This window comes from Lethenteron reissneri, chromosome 13 (assembly GCF_015708825.2).
Source record: "Lethenteron reissneri isolate LAM-NWPU_2019-01 chromosome 13, ASM1570882v1, whole genome shotgun sequence".
Lineage (NCBI taxonomy): Eukaryota > Metazoa > Chordata > Hyperoartia > Petromyzontiformes > Petromyzontidae > Lethenteron > Lethenteron reissneri.
The window spans coordinates 7,870,807-7,889,564 of record NC_083791.1 but is presented as its reverse complement, the minus strand read 5'-3'; the positions used below and the strand labels follow the sequence as shown (position 1 = coordinate 7,889,564).

At 44.4% G+C, this 18,758-nt stretch overlaps 1 long non-coding RNA gene across 2 annotated transcripts in view; it reads right to left on the bottom strand.

Moving 5' to 3' along the window:
• Nucleotides 1–8,473: 8,473 nt before the first annotated feature.
• The window catches only part of LOC133342058 (uncharacterized), a 198,617-nt gene continuing 188,332 nt past the window's right edge, over nt 8,474–18,758 (bottom strand). For both annotated transcript variants that reach the window (XR_009755084.1, XR_009755085.1), the window contains one exon: nt 8,474–11,632. This is a non-coding gene — a long non-coding RNA (uncharacterized LOC133342058). The remainder of the gene's footprint in view (nt 11,633–18,758) is intronic.

The window sequence follows — 18,758 nt, the reverse complement described above, 5'->3', positions numbered from 1 at the left end:
TGTAAACCCGCCACCAAGTTTGGCTAATCGCCCGATGAAGCTGGTTGTAATCACCAGCGAAACGTCGGACTCGAATTGTAAGTGTTGTGGGTTTACTCTCCAACACACAAGCGGTGTGCTGAAATAGTAACGAATTGGCAGGTTTTGTTTACGTGGCAAACCTTACTAATTGGCTGTGTCGGATGGGTGGCGGGTTTAACAACACATTTATACCTACCAGATCTAGCCCAAAATTAAAATAAAGAAACCTTTATTATGGAGTGTCGTATTTTTTTACGTACAGCGCTTCGAGATACTTCAATACGAAAGGCGCTTTATAAAGTACAGGTTATTAGTATTCACTGCCGCCGATAATTCAGAGAGTACTCAAATGGTAAATGTCGTGGATTTACTCTCCAGCACACCGGTGGGCTGAAGTAGTAACTACCGGTAAGTGTCACGTTTTGGGGGGGTGGTGGAGGGTCTAACGACAGATTTATACTTACGCGATCTAACCCAAAAAAATAAACCTCTATGATGAAATCAGAGAGGGACGTTTTTCCGAATTCGTGAGCGTGATGGGAAGAGCCACCAGGGTAAGCCAATCGTAGCGTAGATGCAGCGTCAGCAGCAGCAGCAGCTGAATATCATCATCACGCCCGCCCCACAACCACTACTGGAGCTGGTCAATCACGTTCCGTAGGCTAACAACAAGACAAAGATCCCCCCCCCCCCGTATAGGCTTAATAGGATATTGGGGCAAGTGCGGCTCGCGAGTAGCAGTAGCGCCGCCTATAAATGCCTCCACGGCACACGAGGGGGTGGGTGGCCAGCACCACGCCCGGCCGCCTTTGTCTCCCCAGTGGTGATGTTCACACACCTGACCAGAAACTCAAGGTTCACACAAACACACAGATCCACAGGCACTGGGAACCAATCAACCCCTGGCTCCCAATGCCAACCCCCTGGTTCGTGTATTAACACTCATGAATTAGCTTCATTGGAACCTCATTTGCCAGTAAAAAATATTATAATTGTTTTTTTTACCCTTCTATCTGGCAACAAAACTGACACCTTTTTTACAAGGAGTCATGTTTGCATAGACCACAATACATGCAGCCATAATGCAAACAAAAAACATAACTCTGATAATATATGCACTGTAATTGAAGTTGATTGGTCCACACCCGAGACAGCTTTCCTTAGAGCCTAGTCTCACATGGGTTGGACCAGATGACGTCATCTGGTCCAACCCATGTGAGACTAGGCTCTAAGGAAAGCTGTCTCGGGTGTGGACCAATCAACTCATTAATTAGCTGTTAACATCTTAATATAAAGAGGACTCCAGAGCGTGGGCAACTGTTGTTGCCGGTTCACCGCCTGGCTGCCTGCCAGCTTCGTCTTGTCGTTGCTCAGCGATCGTGAGATGCAATTTTCACGAACGGCGCAGAATATAAAACGCAACATTAAGCAAATAAGCAATATCATTCATCTTCATGGGTGGTCCTGAGTCAGTGGTGGAAATTGCAAGTTCCCAAGGTGAGGCCCAGCCCATTGTTACTGTTGCTGATTATGATGACGATACTGCTGATGATTATGATGAGAATACTGCGGATTATGATGATACTGCTGCTGATTATGAATATAATACTACTGCTGATTATGATGATGATACTGCTGCTGGTTATGATGAGAATACTGCTGATTATGATGATACTGCTGCTGGTTATGATGATACCAGTGCTGCTAATTATGATGATAATAATAACGCTGATGCTGTGCCGGCCTAAATAGGTGCTCGCTAACAAAATTTGCCCGAAACAGAATAACATCTCGCCGCAATGACGAGATGTTAACTTCCTCGCCTAGTATGCAAGAGATCCTGGGTTCGATCTCGACCCTGACGCCTGTATATTTGGAGTGTGTGTCTCTCTCTCTCCGTGGGTTTTTCTCCGGGTCCTCCGGTTTTCCCCCTCAACATTTAGATTCAACATCACGCGTTTAGACTATTCGACTACTATACATATCCACGTGATAAGCCCTTTGGCTTCTGAAAAAGAGCTATACAGCTCAGTGGGCCTTACCTGGTAAAATACAACTCGTTTTTTTGTTTTTATTTATATGCGGTAAGATTATCATTACTATACATCGGTGTGTGTACAGCCCACAAAATACTCACGATGTGCTGCGCAGGACGTAGGTGTTGTAGGTGCGGGGAGTGTTCCAGCACCAATCCACCATCTCCCATCCACCCTTCTCCTCTCTCTCTCTCTGTGCGATTTCCACCCCCCATCACCACTGGTATGGTCCGGCTCACCGAGTTTTTACTGTTGTGTGAAATGCAGAGCTAAAAGCACGTTATGTCACCCACCTGTGTCGCTGCCTCTTTGTATGTACAGCATGCGTATGTTACTGTATGTGTGTTGAACTTTTCGATTTAAAGCTTTCGTGACTGCAGGGATTCATCTTCTTGGTTCTTTCGGTAAAGTCACGTAGAATGGAAATAATAAAATAATAAAAAGCAAGCAGCCGTCCTCAGGTGAAGAACAGGTCTGTCAGACCTGTTCTTCACCTGAGGACGGCTGCTTGCGTCGTGAGAATTATTTTATTATGTTTTATTTTTATTATTTTATTATTTCCATTCTACGTGACTTTACCGAAAGAACCAAGAAGATGAATCCCTGCAGTCACGAAAACTTTAAATCAAAACATAAAGAAATTAGTTTGTCAATCTAAATGATTTTAAAGTGCATAGCTCCAGTGGCTTCCTAATATCGGAAGGAAGAGCGTTCCAGACGGCCGCAGATGCGCATCTGAAAGCGCGGCGATGCAGCGACTGCTGCTGCTGCTGTCTTTGTCGAGGGACTCTTCTCCTTACAAGCATTCGACTTACGAACAGATCTCTGGAACTTAACTCGTTCGTTAGTAGAGGAGTGTCTGTAGTCTGTGTTTGGGTCTTGTTTGGTGGTTTATAATCGTTTCCAACTGCAGTACGGCTGAAAGCTTTAGCGGATTGTGCTCTGTCTAGTATCTCTGTCTGTAGCGGGGGAGTCACTAGAACTTATACGCATTATGCAACGAATTAAAGTTTAGGTGAAAGTTGCGTTACAGTCTGGGACTTATACCCCAGGAGAAAAACAATGAATCTACTAAGCTTTCATCAAATGGTTGCCCAGAACTTGGCGATAAAACAACAACCCCAACGTTAAATGCTTAAACGTTGTTTTCCATCCCATGGCAGTTGCGTCCCATATGATGATGCTATTGCATCACATCATCAACTCGTTATTCGCCTCGAAAGCGAGTGTTATTCATCATCATCATCACCACCACCACCATCAGCCAGGATCAATCATCTTCTGGATGAGGGCCTCTCCACCAAAACAAGTCCTTTCTCCTGCTCTTGCAACGTGACATCTCCACCCAGAGCACCTGCGCGCGCTCCGATTGTATCGCTCCATCTCCACGGGAGTGCATTCTCTGATTGTGCGTTCCCTCCCTTGGCTGACAGTCCGTCACGAGTCTCGACCACTGGACCACCATCCCTTCTATAGCGGCTTGGGTTTAAACTTCCGCGTGTCTATTCCACGTGTTCTTCTTTCTGCTTTTCAATGGACAGGGCGGTCCAGATTTCCTGTCACCCCAAATTAATTGACCTCAATTCTTTTTTTTACCCTTCGCATATTCATTTGTTTTAAATAAACTTTACTTCCAAACTATATTACGTTTTATGTCACACGTCATCTGGACCAACTTGTACTGTACTTCCAAGTATGCATTTCTCCATGCTTTGCGCACTTTCCAGATTGTTGTTGTTCAATGTTGGTGTCGTGCAGCATACGTGCATACAATTTGCATATTGCAATCACATTCCCCGTGACCGGCATATAGCCCCGTGCCAAACAGGCTTGCACGCATTGCACAGGCCGCCCACGAACCAATGTATGAATTGTCAAATGCATGAATGAATATATGCATTAAGGTGAGAATGAATTAACTGATTTATGAATGCATAAATGCATGAATGCCTCAATGCTATGCATTGATGATTGAATGAATGCACTGTATTTATTTCCTAAGTTTCGATCTACACCATGGAACCCTTGGGATGTTTTATCCCATCGAGGGATGTTTTTCCAAGTGAATTACTTAATTAAATAAATTGGTACATTCGTAAGTGCGTGTGGATAAATAAATGAATGCACTGTTTTGTCATTAATACGTAAGCGTTCGCAAACAATAGCATCCACAATACAGGGTGTTTAAAAAATGTTAACACTTCTGAAAATTTGCAACAATACCACGAGAAATGTTCCTCTCGGCTCTGGAGACCACCTGGAGAAGATTCCAGGCACGTGTTGACAATGATGGCGAACAAGCAGAGACTCGTTGACATTTTGAAGCTATTAACATTACATTTGTTATCGTGTTGCAGTATAGTATCTTTTTCCATTAAAAACGATCATCCCGTATAAATGTTAACATTTTTTTTGAAGCACCCTGTATTTTGTAGGGACCTCAACAAAGCCACGAATCAGTGATGTCTCGGATCGTTGTTTCTTTTGGTGAACAAAAAAAAACAATTGGCCAGGCACAGCAATGAATACATCTCGACGAAGAGAAATCTAGAACGTGAATTAGCCCAGACAACTCTGGGCCATAATTTTTTTCATATGAAAAAAAACATTCAGTAGTTCACTAACATGTAGATGTGAAACGACTTCATTTGATGTAGCTTTTAAGTTAGACCAGTGGTATATAGACGTATATATACCAACACTTTTTGAGGAAGATGCTCAGAGAAATCTAAAGATTGGTCGATTTATAAACAAACATTTTCAATCTAATAGCTCAATAACTAAAAAAAAAGATGTAAGCACCCTGTTTAGTTTTTTTTTTATATTTACGCGATATAACCCAACAAAACCTACATCATGCACTGTTTCGTGTTTGCTACGTACGTTCCAAACGACTCCGTGGGCAGCATCTTTGCAAGCCAAGCCGTTCCATCTCAAAGGACGTTCCAGGTTGAATATTTTTCACGTGAACACATTCCTGCGGAGGGAGGTGGTAGGAACGTTGGGTTGCTCGGTCAATGGCCAGGGTCAACGGCGGCGTGGTGTATTCCGCAAATATGCCCGACTGTGAGGGCGGGCACAAGCCGGCGTGACTAGGTTAAACGTTGAGTTTTATAAGGGCACCACGGGGTGACCAGCCCCTCTCCACCCAGGCCCACCCCCCACCCAGCCCCTCCCTCACCACCCAGCCCCTCCCTGCACGACGGACACAATAATCCCCTGTGGGCTGGTGTTACCAGGAAGTTCCTACCACTAAAATGAAACACATGGATAGATGGCCACACTAATACATCACACGATGGCTCTTATTGCAGTCTCTGCCAGGGACACAAGTGGCGCTGCTGAACTGGAGCTTGCCCAGTGCCGGCGGAAAAAAAAAAACATTCGTCCGTCGTTCTTTCGAGTCGGTTAGATTTCGAGTCACTCCTCCATTGCACCACCACCACCTCCGGCCACCTTCACCACGAATGCCGCACGCACGGCGCCGATTCCACTGGGTCGAGGCAGGCGAGAATTGCGGTCCGTTATCTCACAAACCCACTTTGCACCAAACCCCAAAGCTGCGTAGGTCCCATTCAGATCGTCGTCGCGAGCGGGAATTAAACTTTGGTCGCCATCTTGGTGGCACAGCGTGCCAATCGTTGCACTACCGACCCCCCCCCCCCCCCATTGCGCACACACAAAGACAAAGGCCCCCCCTATAGCCTTAACAGACTTTTGAGAACCTTTGAAGGCCGGCACCACGCCTGGCCGCCTTTGCCTCCCTAGTAGCGGCGATGTTCATGCATCACACGGGGTCCACGCAGTGACCACGACCCCAACAGTGGCGTGGCGAAACGGAAATGTCTGATTACGTATGTTGAACTTCTTTCGCACCGTACGTAGCCAAACCGTGCCCCACCTCCCCCAATGTGCACTGCCGTTGCCTGTTGAAATTCCTCACCCTGGTCTACAAATCCCTTTTTAAATCCTTTATATTAAGTTCGCTTGCTTGCTTAGGACCGTGCAAAACTTTCGGTCGTTTTTTAACCCACTTCCCGTGATCCAATCGAGCTGACATTTTGCACACAGACTCGTTGTGCGTGACAATGAATTTTCGTGAAAAAATTTACCCAAAATTTTACACTGTTTAGGGAATTTAAAAAATATATGTATTTACCAATTGGTTAATGCTGGCACACAATCATCTGACCCATAGGTGGCAGCCATCTCAAGCCAGAGGACGAGAGGACTCTAGCCGCCCCGATGCCACGCATATAAAGGATTTATAGTGAAAAACTTTGTTTTTACGGGTTAATTTTTTTATCCCACCATGTATTGCCACTCTTGTATCTTTCTGCGTGCCTTCTGGCCCTCTACGTTATCATTCTTCGCTGTCTCTCTCTCTCATCCCTCCTCCTCGTTGTGATCAATCCACGCTTTCGCTCTTTCTCTCTTCTCGATCCCCTTCACCGAAACAAACTTCTCCCTTAACATTAAGCGGTCACTCGTTTCAGCTTCGCTCACTCAAAACTCACTCATTGCTCCCTAGCTCACCCCAAGATCCCCCTCATAATCACCACCGTCCCTGTTCTCTCTTCATATTCTCATTATGGTCAACAACAAAAAAACATTTTTTTCTGGCTTGGACTTTTGCAGCTGTTTTAGACTAATTTCAGGGTGCTGATTCCAAATCTGATCTCAGATTTGCTCTATCACATAATTTTCATGATATCGGAATACCACATTTTCATTGATTTTACCCGAAATTAACTCTGTCACTTATGATTGCAAGTTGTTGCGAGTCAGTGACTGCTTTAGTGTTGAAATACGATGCTGTATGTTTAGGATAGTGTGTTTATATCATTTTATGTAGATATCCACATTGATTTAATATTTTTCTTCTGCAGTTATTGAAAATGTAATATTTGATATATCAAAAACCGGATGTGATAGACACAAACTGATGCCAGATTTGGAATCAGCACCCCAAAATTACCTTAAAACCGTTGGAATACCTTATGCCAGAAAAAGTGTGTTGACCAGTGTTATTACCCATTAACCCCATTCATTCCTTTCATCATCATTTACATTTTCATCGAATTCACACATCACAGATTTTGCTCATTGCTCGCTCGCATCAATTCCATTCACACTCTGTAGCGTTGTTAATTATTTGTAAAGCGCCTTGATTTAAAGCGCGATGTATAAATCCCGTTGAGATGCGATGAGAATAGAGGCCAGTTGTGTCACTGGCGTCAAATGTTGGTGACTCGTGGCACCCGGGCGGCAGCCGTGCATCTCTTCTCGCCAGGGTGAGGCTGTCAGGGTTGTGACGTGATTGTGACGTTATCATGACTTTGTGACGTTTTTGTGACAACTTTGTGACGTTTTTGTGACTTGTGACGCTTTTTGTGATGACTTTGTGACATGTTTATGACGACTTTGTGACGTTTTTGTGACTTGTGACGTTTTGTGTGAAGTTTTTGTGACTTGACGTTTTTTGTGACGACTTTGTGACGTTTTTTGTCACGTGTTTATGACGACTTTGTGACGTTTTTGTGACGACTTTGTGACGTTTCCTCCACACCCCCCCCCTCCCCCATGTGCGTGCAAACACAAAGATCCCCCGTATAGCCTGTTGGGGCAAGTGCCATTAGCGAGCCCCTGTGAAGGAGGGCACAGAACACGAGGGGGTGTGTGGCCAGCACCACGCCCGGCCACCTTTGTCTCCCTAGTGGCGATGTCTTACACACCGCATCAGGTACTCATTTAAGGTCGAGTCGACCTAGGGGAGGCCCAGAACCAATTCATATAATCGTCACCGGTGTTGACCGTGTGCGGGGATCGATCTCGGGTGGCCGGGGGTTCGTAGCGCAGCGCGCTAACCGCTGCACCACCGCTCCCCACGTTTCTCCACACCCGATGTGTGGGGCTTGGTGTGCGTGTAACATTTCACAACGGTGGCAGCAGCAGACACGCCACGCCAACGCCACCATATACGACACACAACCTACAACTCCTGAAACAGACATCGTCACAGCAAACGTTTTTGGAATGGTTAAAACCAATTTCAAATAGCGAAATGGTTTGTTCAGATTGCGTGGGGGGGAAACACATAAATTGTAAAGGGACTTAGTCAAGGAGATTGGCTTTAAGCATATGCACTGCAACTGGAGATATTTTCTGAAAACTGGAATAAGGTTTAACACGTAGAAAAGACATCTGTGGATTTTCTAACGGTAGCAAAACAATGAAATTCAACACGTTTGCTAAAAGAATTAAGGCATTGATGGTCAATTTAGTTCAGGAAATTATGCCGTGTATTTTTTTTGAACAGTGCTAATAAATAGGTGTTTGATGAAAACTACATTTCCACGACAGACAAAAAAACAGTAAGTGCAGTTCATTTTTTAATAACCAATTATAAACCAATACATACATTCTGATGTGAAAGATATTTAATTCACATACAGGCTTCGTCATTTGTTATGATTGAACTCGAGACCAAACAATATATTGTACACATACACAGCAGCAGCCTGGGCCTACGCACTTAAAGCATATCAGCATTACATAACTATCAATACATTTTTCTTTACATCACCAACTCATACAGAAAATAAAGATTCATACACAACGTAAATAATCGTATCGAAAATGCAAAAGACGATATTAAACATAGTTTAAATGGTGATATTTGCATCATATTTTACCCTGCATTTATACCGTCGTATACGTCCATGCACAGGTCGTCGTTCTTGCCTTGCAAGCCATGTCTGTACGCGCAAATGTACAACCCATTCATAAATCCACTGCTGGATGAGGCCCTCATCAGAATGTGTATTTAAACTGGAGGAATCCGATGCGCTATAAAGCTTTTTTTCACAGATGTCGTCAGTAGGGGTTTGCAAGAACGTTACAACAACAGTACAAAGACACAACCGTCGTCTGTCCACATCCTCGCTGCTCGTGGGGCCATAAGTTGACCACGGCGGCCAATGTGGCTTAGCGAAGGCAGGAGCCGTAAATGCTGGGAGCTTAATTCCTGTAACAATCGTGGATTTGGGCTGAACTGCCTTCCCGTCGACACCGTAAAGCTCTCGGTGGCCTACAACCAACGCCCGTCTTGTGCAATTGTGGTTCACACACACAAGTACTTAGTGGCGTTTGGAGATTTAAAAAAAAAGTGACCCACATTACTCGACTGCAGTGGCTCTTCTTAACCCGGGGTGCACGCATTCCCTGGGGGTGCGAGATGCCCTTTTGCTGCGGGTGCGAGACGCGGACAGATTTTTTTTTTGAAGGTAAATAACACTGGTCAACACACTTTTTCTGGCACAAGGTATTCCAACGGTTTTAATGTAATTTTGGGGTGATGATTCCAAATTTGGCATCAGTTTTTGTCTATCACATCAGGTTTTTTAGATATCAAATATTGCATTTTCAATAAAGACTGCAGAAGAAAAATATTAAATAAATGTAGATATCTACATAAAATATTATAAACACTATCCTAAAAATACAGCACCATATTTTAACACTAAAGCAGTCACTGACTCGCAACAACTTGCAATCATAAGTGACAGAGTTAATTTCGGGTAAAATCAATGAAAATGAGGTATGCCGATAGCATAAAATGAGATGATAGAGCAAATCTGAGATCAGATTTGGAATCAGCACCCTGAAATGAGTCTAAAACAGCTGCAAAAGTCCAGGCCAGAATTTTTTTTTTGTTGACCAGTGTTATCGAAAACACAAATTAAGCACGGGCACGTAAGTACAACTACTTTGTTTTATCAAACACCATTTATTAACATTATACATGTTTTAAGGATTACGACTCAAAAGGGTGCAAGGCTGCAGTAAAGGTTAAGAACCACTGCGCTATTGGAATATTTACAGAGCAATGATTGTCCGCCCCCCCCCCCCACAATCCCTGACTACAAAACACTTGGTAGGACCCTCCTGAAAAAGGGTCATGAGATTCAGTGAGACTTTTCTGGGTAACCAAGTATAATAACATCATCATATGAACACTATCCAGGATCCGGCACTGCCTTAACAAGTGCGTGCGCACGTTTCATCATGAATGCATGAGCATGTCCCTCCCGGCAACTGCAGTATTCCCTTCCTGCGTGTATGGCAACGTGTTCTGGAGAAGCACGCTGTTGGGAAGGGGTCTGCTCGCCACGAGAGGGCACGGGGAGAGAGAGAATTCGTGCTGTTCTTGGTGGGAGAAGGTAGAGTCCTTGCTGCCCCACCTATTAAATGTAATGTTACCTGAACCGCAATGCCGTCATGTAGGTGAAATGGACGTCGTTAATTTGACTCCGCCAACTAAACGATTGAGGCGATGTCATACGGATGATGCACAGGTGGATTGGCTAAGTTGCCTTGTTTTCTTCTTCTGATTTCTCCCAGCTATTACCGATTCCACGGGGACCACAGATGCCGAGGCTAAATTTACCGGGTACATGTTTTCAAGCTTCGCCGAGACGGGCGTATAAAGCAATGGGGTTGATTATTAATTAAAGGGAGTGCATTACCTCCTGCACTTGCACCATAACGACATCTGGTAAGGGGGGCTCTCAATTGACACCTGTTATGGTGACGTCAGCTGCGATCCCTGGGCCAGCACCGACCGCATGCCGACAACGAGCCAAATTTTTTTTTTGGTGAACGCACTTGGCCAACGTTTCACCAACGCCGGCCCAATGTCAGCATGTCAACTGCAAGCCAGCCATAACACTCTAATAAATAATTGCCACACAGAGTACTAGCTGTATTGCAATATGTCCATTACTTAAGTTGCACGTGGAAAATGTTGCGTAAATTAGTTGACCGTCCGTCGACTGTGGGCACGTTATCTAATGCCTGTTAGTAACAAAAAATATAAAAAACCTACTTTGTATATAATTTAATTGTGCCAATGTAGTTATTGCTGAATTTGCTTTTTTTCAAGTGTGGCGTCCTAGAGGAAGATGACTGTAATGACGACCGACATTTGAGTGGGAGCCAACGGAGGGACGGTGCAGAGATGCAGCGATGAAATCAACCCCATTTACAAGAGCGAGATGGATCGCTACATCGCCCGACCATGAGAGGTGGCAACAGCTTGGGGCAGGCTTCCATCCACCAGTGCATTGACCGTGGCTGCTGCCGCTCATGAATTTAGGGCAATGTCGCGGAGTTGGTTGTAAGAGTGCGTGCGTGTTTATGAAGAGTGGAAGGCAGGCAGCGGTGGCAATAAATCAACTTCTTCGCCTGGTATACAGGAGATCGTGGGTTCGATCCCGATCTTGACGCCTGCTGCTGTATATTTGGAGTTTGCATGTTCTGCCTCGTGGTCGCATGGATTTTTCTCCAAGTCCTCCGGGTTTTCCCGTCCACATTTAGAAACAGGCGTTTAGAGTAATTTGGCCGATGTAAATGTCCACATTATAATGAGCCGCTTCGTTGAGCTATCACTTGTGATAGCCAGGTTGCTTTTGAAAAATAGCTACATAGCTCAGTAGGGCCTTACCTGGTAAAATAACAACAAAAGTTGTTTATAGTTTGCATTGCAAAAGAGTGGCAGAGTAACCCGAGATATCCTGTAGGGGGAAAAAAAAACATTTTGCATTAACGCAGATCTGTACCCACGCGCACAAAACAAGACGGAGGTTCCGTTGCCTTTGGACACAAACACGCACGCAAGTGCGAGCGAATATCGTGTTGCACAACATTTCACGGATACAAAACAAAATACATTCGTTCAAAATCGTTACGCGCATTGAAGACGAGTTGTATTTTTTTCGCAAATGCAAGTTAGTCTTTCGCCAACGCACGCATGGACTTTCTCAAAAATGAGAGGGAATGTGCCTTTACGTGCGCAAACTTAAAACTGGCCACGCAATGTATTTTTTGTTCTTATTAATCCTACTGCCAATCCGAAATTTGTGTTCTGTGGTTAAAACTGCTCCATCCCATAAACCAATCTGCGATAACGCAATCAAATACCAAATAGTTCAAAACCACAATTGTTTTCTCCAAAACAAGTAAAAAAAGCCAGGTTTACAATTCTAAAAACACACTTTGTCGAAAAGGTGATGATTTTATGAAGTAAATAAACACCAAAATACAAATCTCTAAAGCTTATTTCTTTCATGCGCAAAATTAACTTTTAAAATATTTTGTGGCACTTTCAAAACCATGCTTTTAAGTGCAAACTTATTTGTATATTTTATACCTGAAATCACCTCAAAGTCTCAAGCACATTCTAAATATAATTAAGTGAATAGAGGCTTTTCCCAAACTTAAGCTGCCGTATATTACAGGGTTTAACATGCTTTTAGGAATTTATTTCAGTGCTGCAGTTGTGGATAACACTGGAGTATGACGCTGAATAGCAATGTTTACAAGTATTGACCAACATCTAATGAAATACACAGTGATTAAAAAAAAAGTTAAGTTATATTTTTGCATGATGTGCAGACATTGGAAGCGTTGTCAGAGTTTGTACGTTATTTTCTAATTTCTCTCTCTGAATTTTTACAATGTATTATTATTTTGCTTGCTTTATTTCAACACGTGGAAAGTCAATGAGTCACATTTAATGACTCGCAATTTTACAAGCATTCCTGCCATTGAAACGGCAAAGCGTTTATCACTGAATAACATGTTTAGAGCCCCCAATATTTAATATTTATTTTTTAATGTTGGCAGAGTTGGTGGTCCTTGCGCTGACAAGGACACACATTGGGGTCGACTGCCAGTCCTGCCCTACCCGACAAACATGTCGAATAAGGCTGTCCTCTGATTATTCTTCTCAGTCTGAGTTAACCTCACCACGTGTACACGTACAGCCTTTTTGTCATTCCACTGCTACCACGTCTTGCTGGCCGGTTGGGTTTATTTGACCCAATTTCACCATGCTGGCCAGTGAGAGTTAAGGGCAGGTAGCATATTCTTAGGTTTTTTCGGTAAAGTCACGTAGGTAAAAAATTAAAATTAATAAAAGTAAAATCAAATTAAAAATTACGACGTTTCGGAGGCAACACAAGCTTCCGTCTTCAGGTGGAACCGTCACAGCACGATAGCTGTATCAGGTAGCATGGCTGTGGGAGTACACAAAGAATAGTACAATAGTGGATGTGGCTGCACTGCCCTCTGTGTAGTGTAACCCACCAGTTGCCCATGACAACCCGTGGTGCATGTTGATCACCCATCCAACCTGCTGACCAGGTTTCAAGCCTGCTTAGCTTCCAAGATCTTGATGAGATCGGGTGCATTCTGGAGCGGTCAAATGAATGGGGTGAAAGTGGTTCTCACCTCAGAAAGCTAGAAGTGAACCGAGAATGATTTCGACCGCAACACATGACACTGACCATGCTCCGTCTGCAGCAATGCATATGATGCACTCTTTTGAACCAAAAAAATGATATATCTTCGGTTAACCTGTAAAAAAATTAACCCGTAAAAACAAAGTTTTTCACTATAAATCCTTTATATGCGTGGCGGCTAGAGTCCTCTCGTCCTCTGGCTTGAGATGGCTGCCACCTATGGGTCAGATGATTGCCTGCGACCATTAAGCAATTGGTAATAAACAGTGTAAAATTTAGGAAAAAAATTTTCACGAAAATAAATTGTCACGCACAACGAGTCTGTGTGCAAAATGTCAGCTCGATTGGATCACGGGAAGTGGGTTAAAAAACGACCGAAAGATTTGTACGGTCGTAAGCGCGCAAGCAAGCAAGCAAGTGAACTTAAAATAAAGGATTTAAAAATAAAGAGGTTTTCATGAAAGCACCGGCACAGTAACAGTTTGTGGGCCCGCGCGAGAGTGTGCCCCCCTGAACAGGGAATGCATGAACTGTACGGAGCTTTTTATATTTTTTACTCCGCAACCCCCCCCCTCCCGCCCCTCCAATTGTGCTCCTGACATCCGTTAGAGAGCGAGGCTCCTTCCATCACCGGAAACAGCCGGGCCGACTTCAGAGGCGCACACGGCTCGGCAGGGAACAACTCCGGCATCAGATACCGCTGGGCTTCGCCCGGGCCTCGATTCAATAGGCTTATCTTTGTCACCCCTGGTACGCGATCGCCGACTGCGCGGAAGATTGTGTGTTTCAACTATGTTCGGGGATGTCGGGTTTTTTCCTGTCTTTATACCCTCAGAACATAGCTAAAACCGAATGAAGTGTAAATGCCAATTTAGGCCACGTTTTGTGCCACTGTTGGGGGATTGGTCTGAGACTTTCAAATTTGCTGCGTATGAGGTCTACTTTGTGTAACCTTGGATGATTACCCAAAGGCTTAGTCGTGGGATATCAAAATTGTTGGTTCGAAACCTTAAGACCGTCACACTTGGCCCCCCAAGAGCATTCTGTCACTTCACACAAATTCTAAAGATCCCGTGGGAGGTGGACAACGGTTGAGACGGGAACAATCTTCTCCTTACAACTGCCAGTCTAAAAGTAACTAACGTAGGTGGGACGTTCACTGGAATGGTGAGGCAACGTACGATAATTCATCAGTGCTAGATTGTCATGACGATGAGGTACCCTGACTATGTTTAACATCCAAACGTTGCTGTTTGGTGGTAAAATGCACCGATGAAGCCGCTGCAATCGCACTTCATTGCCGATTCATTCGATATCAAGCAGCACCTTCTGCACTGTGTGTGCATGTACGTATGTTGAACCTCGTTAGCACCGTACGTATCCAATCGTGCCAATCGGAGGTGGTGCATGTTTACAAATCAGTGAGGGCGAGCAGTACCTAATGCCCTTATCTGTGTTTGAATGGAGATCATTTATAATAATAATATAAGTGGTGGGTTGCGAGGACTGGTATTTGGGAAAAAAAACAATCTGAAATTGTCCCTGTACGTGTTTCTAGAGAATAAAAAAATGTGAGGTAAAGTATTTTTTGCCTCTTTAAGCCATAACCATTGGCACTCGGACCCCGTATCACATCTAGAACAAACGAACGCGCACTCACGACTTACGCTACTCGATGTCTGCAAAATCAACTTAGAGGAGATTTGCTGATCATCGGCTTGCTACAGTCAGTATGGCTGGTGTGAAAAGGGCCTCTAAAACCATGCCATCGGGGGGTCGAACGTTGACCAGTCACGGTCGATAACCAGGCCCTAAGCCGGATCCAAAAAGGAGTGATTGAAAGCCAACGTAGTCCACCTAAATCCATTACTGCCTGGGGTAGTGCTATAGATTAGTGGTTCTCAAATGCAAGTCCTCGGGCAATATCGCTCATGAGCACCCAGAATTGTTGATAAATCATCTATATCCACATGTAGGTTGTATAACGGCGTGGGCATTAAACCAGCTTTGATAAATGTGCAAAAGCTGGACTGTGTTCGCAGGAAATTGTAGCAATTTTGGTTCCATGGAAGCAAAATGAGTGCATGGAAGCCCCTGATCGTCGTGAGTCAAATGTTGCCAATATCAACGTGATGTTTAGGTTATTAGTAATAAATCGGCATTTTGCAACCCCCACTGCCACTGTGTGGCATATTATTACGTGCCAGGGAATTCTAAGAGATGATAGGACAATAGTCTGAGTCCATAATTGGGAATAAGTAATGGCAAAGCAGTTATAAGTGACTAAGAATTGTGCGCAGTTGCGTGTATACAGGACACGACTTCCCTGAAGGCATCAACAGCTTCAGCGAGCGCGATGCCGATCACACAACGCGGTTCGAATTCGACCCTCGATCGATGGCTGCGCCATCGCCGCACACGCGTCGAATAAAATGCAAGGGACAGGTCCTTACTTACTAACAACTCCTCTATCATTTGTCATTGCTGGAGGGGTTGCCCCCCACTACCTGAAAATCCCGGCTCCGCCATTGGGAAACGGGGGTAAAAGACCATGCGGGAGGGCGTGGCACAGTTTGGCGCCAGCTGTCGTGGAGTGTGGTTGTGTCGCTACAGTTTTCTACGGTGAGTACAATGTCTTTACAAACGGTGGCGCTATGTCTCGCTAAATCAAATTAACGCTGAACTACTTGTGCGTTCCGAGATTCAGCGGTGAACGTCTCGGAACGGAAAAGGGGTTAAGTCACGCAAAATGTTGCAGGTATGATCATTGTAATCAGGATAAACTACTCAACGCCTCTCCAGTCTGATTCCTGCAACGCCCACCCTCCTCTTCAATGCCAGAGCCCCCTGCAGGCCACGATGACCAGTCGAGCTCCTCCATTCCCCATGGCAGATGTCTCCACGCAGATGGGATGAGGTTACACGCGATATCGCCGATGTCAGCGGTGGCCAGGGAATTGAACACGTTTGCTGGGTTCACAGCACGATGCATGAGCAACTGCACCATAATTCTACCCCTGTCAGAATCGAGCAGAAGTACTGCTAGACTATGACATCGCTGCTAGACTATGACATCACTGCTAGACTATGACAACACCGCTAGACTATGACATCACTGATAGATTATAGCAGCACACCAAAGCCCAATTTTGTTTATGATGCTATTGGGTCTAACCGCACTATAGCGTGTCCTGTTTCCAGGATCCAGACTGCACACGTTTACTAAACAGGAAGTAACAAATGTACGCCAAACGCAAGGCTATTCAGTCATTGCTCTTCATGGTGATCAGTGCCATTACGGGTGTGTTCATTTCAATACAAGGCTACAATTGAGAGCCACTGGTACATTCAATATCCTTAGCCAAATTCCAGATCAATCTAAACACTATTACAGCCATCTCCAGTTACACACAAATTGTCTTAAACAGCCCCAGCTACATTACCCTTTCAAAGTAGACACGTGACGCTTTAAATACATCTTACCTGAAAATAATGTGGCAGTAGCAGACTTTCCACAATGGGGATTCGAAAGAAAATGATACACAATAAAGTATAATATGAAATTAAAGTTTGAAGATATCTGCAAAAATTCCGTTAAAACATGTGGAAACTCCCACGGGATTTTCTTTTGCAAGAACATTAAAAAAATCCAGATCACCAACGGTGCATTAAGATCCATGGGAAACAATGCAAAGATATATAAAATCCAAAGCAATATAACAACCAATAATGTGGATTATACACTTGGGATACATTAAAGTTTATGTACTCTGTGGGTGGACAAAGTCTCTACCCCTTGGCTTATCCCAACTCCTCGTTTGACACACGGTTCTAAGACAGCCGCGTATTGGAAACACGTCATAAGTCATCCATCAAATGATAAATGTGATAACGTTACATGTACACATTCGCTACAAGCAGCACACATCCCTGCGTTGCTACGGAGGCGGGGTGGGGGTCTCCCTGGGTCGAACTGCCAAAAGTAAGTTTGGCATTGTACTTATTGATATGTAATCGTTACATTTATTGTTAAACTTGGAAGAGAACTGGGCATGTGATGGGAAACAAACGGCACATCTTGCGACATTTAAGTCGCTTAAAATGAACATCCGTTAATAGCGGGCAAAATATGCCGAAGATGTATGTTTTTACATTGAAGACATTGGTACAGTGCTGCTGATTAGTTACACTGTTTCCACTGTTGTACCAGTGGCAGGTGAGATATTGGCACTCGAAATGTATTGCTTGAGAAGGATACTGCATCGAAGCTGGACCCAAAGAGTGACCAACGTAGAAGTAAGAAAAGGTTTCAAATACAAGGAGACCTGATGATGCAGGTAGTAAATCAGAAGGAAACTGGTACTATTTGCACACATCAGTAGGATGGACAACAACAGGAGAATTGACAGTGTGTTGTTCGGAAAAATGGGAAGAATTGGAAAGAGAGTTAAGACCTCACAGAGGATGTGCTTGACGACGACGTCATTAGAGATCGCTGCCAGACATATGTGGCCCACGACTTGAGCATATTGGCACTACAAGACAGAGGAAAGTGGAAAGAAATGACGAAATGTGCAGTGGAGACCTACGGGGGCTATCTGCTGGCAAATGCTAAAAGCAATCCCCCCACCACCACCCATTGTTGTGGAGTAAAGCAACAGAAGGAGTTTATTGCTTCTATGCAGTTTGTTCCCAACCAAGATTGAAGTGCGCTCCGTTTCGTTTACCAGAAACCTCTCATCAAGCATTGATTCACAACAACAACCACCATTCTCCACTAAGTGGCGGTAACGTCACCACAGCGCTTGTGCCAGGCTATGTACACGTTAAGGCCACGTTAAGTGTTGAACGCCCATTGGCAGGAAGTCACGGGGCAGACCCAGGTGCCATGGGTTGCCTGATTGAGATGACTGGCTGAAGCACAACCTGTGCCCTCCTACTGCAGTGGTCTACCTGCTGATCGACTTGCCTACAGAGTTGCCTGCAGGGAAACTAACAAACTCATCCTTGTCTCACGTGCCTCCTACATTGAAGAACGCATCAAAATAGTAACCGGAAAACCGCGCATTCTACGGAAAACCCTCAAAGATCTTCTACATCCTGGTAGCACCATGGTCCCTCACCTTAGCAATCCCCTGGCCTAACTGAAACTTGCCACCTCTGTTAATACTTACTTCACCAACAAGCTGATCACCATCGCAAACTCTTGCACGTCTACCCACACATGGCACCATTGTACCCCGCTCAAGTTACCTGAAATTGTAAGCACTCACCCAGACACCTTTCTAACTACGCTAAAGCCGGTGTCTACAAAATACGTTTTTCTCTTTAAATGAATCACTTCAATTGAAGTCATCTCCACTCGACGTGTTCCCAGGTTCCTTGTTCAAGTAATGTG